The sequence below is a fragment of the Cricetulus griseus genome, chromosome 3 (assembly GCF_003668045.3).
Source record: "Cricetulus griseus strain 17A/GY chromosome 3, alternate assembly CriGri-PICRH-1.0, whole genome shotgun sequence".
NCBI lineage: Eukaryota > Metazoa > Chordata > Mammalia > Rodentia > Cricetidae > Cricetulus > Cricetulus griseus.
The window spans coordinates 244981794-244987793 of record NC_048596.1 but is presented as its reverse complement, the minus strand read 5'-3'; positions in this window follow the sequence as shown (position 1 = coordinate 244987793).

Genomic DNA, 6000 nt, shown 5'->3' with positions numbered 1-6000 from the left:
CAGGATCTCAAAAGCTGCGGGGGTAGGGGTAGGGCAGACATAGGCATATAAGAAGAACTTAGCAGTTGCTTTGCTGAAAGGCTATCTGCCACTTTTCTCTTAGGCCTGCAGAACCCGATGAGTTAGGAAAATAGGATACAAGGCTGACATCTGTAGTGTGTGGTGATATCTTGCTTGACCAAATAAAGTTTGTCTGAAGAGCTTGTGCTAGCTAACCATAGAGGTCTGGAGGTCTGTATTGCTACCTTGACAGGACCTAGGATTACCTAGAAGACAATTCTTCAGGCACTGAAGGGTGGGCCTCTGGGTACATCTGTGAGGGATTATGTTGGTTATGTTGATGTGGAGAGACCAACCAAGATGGAGGACTTGGGTCCTAGACTACATGCAAAGGAGAAAACTAGCTTAGCATGAATGTTACTGCTCCTTCATCCTGATTACAGTTTCTGCTCTTGTATTAACTGCCATGATGGGTTGTACCTTCAAGTGAGCTAAAATAACCTCTTCCTTAAGTTGCTGTGTCAGGGTATTTTATCACAGAAACAGGAAAAAATAATGAAGCTAGCATCTTTGCTTTCGTGTCTTGTCTGTCTCCTTATTAACTTAATACTTTTGGTCAGATTCCCACTCAACTCTGCAAGTAGACACATTAACCAGCCAAGCAGTATTGATTGGTAGCTATCAATCTTCTCTTTTCAAAACTGAAAACACTAAGACAAGAATAACTAAGCTTGTGTCCTTGAGATTGCTCAGTGGGTAGAGAAACTTGCCTTATTGGGCTGGTGACTTGAGTTGGATCTCCAGATCCCACAGATTGGCAGGAAAAAATCAACTCCAGAAGGTCCTCAGATTTCCATGTGAGTGCCTGAGGCATGAAAATCATGCCACACAAAAACACATTTTTTTTTTTCACATTTTGCAGATTTGCAGGAAGATCCTATGCAGTAAACTGTCCACTGCTGGTTCTTACAAGATCCTCTTTCATCCCACTGGAATAGCCTCTAAACCACTCTAGTCATTGGCAAACCTTGAATGAAATTTGTGTTTTCACCTGAAGAATTCATTCCTTCAGACACTTTAGCTTTCAGAACAGCAGAGCCTCATCAGCAGAGTACCCCACATGATGATACTGAGTGACCCATTGTATGACTGTGCCCTCTAAATGAGATAGTTTACCCTATTGTGGTGGTTTGGATAAGAATGCCCCCCACTTGTCGTCCATAGATACATATATTTGAAAGCTTAGTTGCTAGGAAGTGGCACTATCTAAAAGGATTAAGAGGATTAGGAGGTGTGGCATTGCTGGAGTAGGTGTGGCATTGTTGGAGGAAGTATGTCACTGGGGTTGGTCTTTGAGATTTCAAAAGCCCGTGCCAAACCCAGTCTCTCTGTCTGTGGATCAGGATGTAGCTCTCAACTACTCCAGAGCCACCATGATGATAATGGACTAAACCTCTGAAACTGTAAGTGAGCCTCCAGTTAAATGTTTCCTTTTATAAGAGTTGCCTTGGTCATGGTGTCTCTTTACAACAATGGAACAGTGACTAAGATACCCATGGTGAAAACTAAAGTTGACCTCCTAAACACAAATAGTCATTTTATAGTGGGAATAATAGCTTCTGAGGCCCTTCAATGCCAAGCTTGAGATAGTGTTCAGCTAGACCACAATGTGGCAAAGACTTGTTTCCTGCCTCAGCTTTTTTAATATTCAAAATTAAAGCTCATGTCAGTAACTCTCATGACAGGGCTGAAAGTTCTGCCACATATCCCCATATGGCTGTATCACATAATGCAATTGCTATTCTCCCACACTATTACATTTTCATATTCTGTGTGGGAAGAAGCACTACACCTGGTTTGCCAGGAATCCACAAAATACAGCTGCTGCCTGGCCTAGGATCCAAGCAATATGAATACATTCGAAGTGGCATAAATGAAGACCAAGTTGACATGATTCATGTTCACAGTCCCTGCAGCACTTCAAAGAACACCAGGCTTGAGGCTCGTGTGCCTCCGATACAGCCTCATTTTCCAAGTTGTTATTTCCATTTCTGCAAGGTCCTTCCCTTCCTCTGGAGTATATAGTAAAACAGTAATAAATATAACAAACAGTATTGATAAACAAAAAGTCCTGAGCTCTTTACCATTTGTTTTTGGAATCTCCGCTGCAAGTCCAAACTGAAATAAGCTGCAGACTGAGCTTGGACTCAGGTCTGGGCCAGATTCTCCAAAGGGGATGGAAAAAATATAAGAGAGGAGGAGGTAGGTGGAATTAGAGAGAATGGACTTCCACTTGAGTAAATGGGTCAGAGGGACATGGTTGGAATACAAAAATTGTTTAGATGACAAATAAATGTGTTTTAAGGGGAGGAAGAGTTGTGTCTGAGATCTGAGAGAAATCAGGAAGTCCAATGTGAGAGGGAGTTCCTGACAGGGTCCCCCAAATTTAGTTTCTAGTATCAATGAACAGATGAGAAACATCTTGGGACATCAGAGTCTTGTATTTTACAAATGTTCTGGGCTGTGACCTCAAAGGGAATGAAAATTGCAAAAGTCTTTGGAATGAAGAGCAGGACTAACTCCCATTCTAACCAGGGTTTAGAAGCTGCTAACATCCCTGAAATCCAAAACAGATGATGACAAAGAAGACTTGGGACAGCACGTTGCCTTTGTCAATGGTGACTAAGTGCTGTCTTCAAAAGTAGTAGGGATGTGGGAAGATGCCTCAGGTGTAATTAAGTAGCTACCCACAGAATTTTGGAATCACCAGGACCAACACCAGCATTCTAACCTTGCATCTATCCATTAGTCCTTCACTAGGGCTCATAGACACACAATCCAGTGGTAGATAGGACATCAACCTAGAAGCACAAGAAACCCTTGTGACCTTCATGGCAGGGATGAAGACTTTCTAAAGAGACAGTAGGCTCTACTCTTGCCTCAAAATTGCATGTCTGTACCCCAAAGACAGAGAGTGGAGTGAGAGAGTCACTACACTTCTTTCTAATGTGATCGCAATTAATACATCTCCTCTTCCTTCTTCTTCTTCTCCTCCTACTTCTTCCTACTACTACTTGTATTTTTTTGTGTGCTTGTTTTGGTTTGTTGTTGTTGTTGTTGTTGTTGTTTTAGACAGGGTTTCTCTGTGTAAGGGTAGCTGTCCTGGAAATCACTTTGTAGACCAGGCTGGCCTCCAACTCAGAGATCCACCTGCCTCTGCCTCCTGAGTGCTGGGATTAAAGGGGCTTACAACTTGTATCCCTAATTGCCCTACTGGGAATGGGTGATGGCTTAGCTTATTAGGGTTTCCAGGACACAGGCTCTGACTCTAATAACTCTGACAACATTCTGACCAAAATCATAAGAACCTGAAATAAGAACTTGAATGATATTTAATTACACATTAACCAATGAATTGGATTCATATTTCAAGATGAAAAAGGCACCTGTGTCCTGATCAGAAATTCAATGTGAGAAAGTGAGTTTCTTTAGGGTCTGCTAAATGAGGTGGAAAGTCAGAACCAGATACATGTTACAATTACAATTATGTATCACCTCACCTAAAATAAACCATACTAACTCTTCCTGGAACTTGAAACTGAATTTCCCTTTTAGAGACCAGGGCATCTGTTCTTATTTGTAGCTGTTTGGTGCTTCTCTTAACTCTTTGGTGAGTATTCCCTGATCATTCTCTTGTCAGTCATTCTGGTTCCAGTAAGGGTTAAGTTATTGGTTTGAGGAAACTTCCTTCTCACTGTGTGACTGCATGATGACCTCAATTGCAATTTTGAAGTAACAGAGTAACTAGAAGTTGCTTGAGATTATGAACTCTCAAAATCCACCCTTAATGATGTTCTTCCTCCAGCAAGACTGTGCCACCTTCCCATATAGTCCCATCAACAGGGAACCAAGTGTTCAAATACCTGAGCCTATGAGGGGAGGGTTCTCATTCAACCTACCACAACATAATCAGCTTGCAGAATGAAGATTTAGCTGAACATAAATGAATGGACACTTTAAGAAGACATTCCTATGAGAAACTGCTCCAGAAAGTACCCGTCCTACTTAGTGTTTCACAATCACACTTCTTGGAATATGGTGTGTTGTGGTGTTTCTATAATGATAGGCAAGGAAGACCTGGACTAGAACAAGAGAGGAGGTTGCTTATTGTGGATGGAACATATCAATGTTGGGCGAACATGGCCATCTACAAAGAAAACCAGGTAGATATACCTGGTTTCATGGTGAAGTCTGTATAGTTTTCTTACCTTCCATGTGGGAGAGAAGTCAGGTAAGCTAAAGTTGGTTGACCTAGTGATTCTAGGATCCCTCACCTATGCAAAGGGATAGAAGGAAAGTCCTAGAAACCAACATGCCAGTGAGTGTGGAAATATATCAAAAGTGTGTGTGTGTGTGTGTGTGTGTGTGTGTTATCATTTCCTGAAAGCAGCCAATAGTTTGAAATCGTAAAACAAATATCTCATAATTATTGGAAGCAACATATGAATATAGGTTAGTAACATCTCTGTGGTTTTGAGTGCTACTCTGAGTATGAGTCATTTTCAGTAAACTCACTTTTGGAAAACTCTGTTAAAGATCTCTGAAAAAAAATACCTTGTTATCTCACATACCATGTTTTCTGTCTAGTCCAATAAATACAGAGGGAAATCCCTTGCTAGTCATAGGCACAGATACAAACAGGTATACACACAACACACACACACATACAGCACACATACACACAGATGTACAATAGATAGGTACCAGGGACAGATCAGACAAACATAACTGACAACAGATAGGCCAATAAGCACAGACTACAGGCAGATGGAAGACATAGAGAGACAAGTGGAGAATTGAAATTTGGGCTTATTCTTGGTCAAACTAATTCAATAGGAAACGTGTTTTTTATTTTTGTGTGTTTTTATTTCTTAACACAACATCAACTCGTTCTGTTACCCCCCCACACACACACACTGGGGTTTCTTCAATATATTAACTGACTTGCTTTGCTTCTAATTCCATATAGTACAGAATTCCATTATCTCAGTGAAGTAAGCCGACCTGCTTACACTGCCTGTTGAGCCTTTTAGATTATAAACCATAAATGGAGTGGAAGCCACAGTCTGACCTTCCTTCATTAGTGCATAAGGATCCCTAGGTCTTTATCCCTATCAATGAAGGGCATTATTCAACTTTCCAACTTGCTAATGCAAAATGAAATACTTTTTTACATAACCTTGATTACCACACAGTTGGGGCTCTTCAGTATATCCATTTATGTTAATTTCTTTCATCCAGTTCTGCTTTTGAGCTTCTGTCTTAAGCTTATTTATTCATCTACAAAAATTCCTTGTAAGTGGAATTTTCCTATCTCTCAGCCATTCTCAAATAAACACACTGAGGCTTATATTACAAATGCTCTACTGATAGCTCAGGCGGCTTACTAGCTAACTCGTACATTTGAATTAAATTAGTTATCTATGCTCTGCTATGTGCCTCATGGCTTGTTACCTCTTTTTCTACATGTCCTGCTTCCTCAGTGGCTGGCTAGCATCTCTGTGACTCTGCCTTCTTCTTCCCAGAGCCTTCTGTTTCTGGCTTTCCTGCCTATACTTCCTGTCTGGCTACCAGCCTGTCAGTCTTTTATTAACCAATGAGAGTAATACAAATTCACAGTGTACAGAAGGATTATCCTACAGCAATCCCTTTTGTATTCTAGTTATGAACTTATCCTTTTGCATTAGTGACCATAAATATGAATTTTGATGTTAGCAACTTTGCCCCTGGCTAGTAAAATCACTCAGTAGCTAAAGGTGCTTACTGATAGCCTGTCAATCTGATCTGTGGAATATCCCTTTACACTATGTGAATATATGTCATTGTGATTGTTTTAATAAAGAAGCTGACTAGCCAGTAGCTGAACACGATGAGGTTAGGTGGGAAAGCCAAACTAAGAATGCTGGGAGGGAAAAGGGCAGAGTGAGGAGTCACGTGATG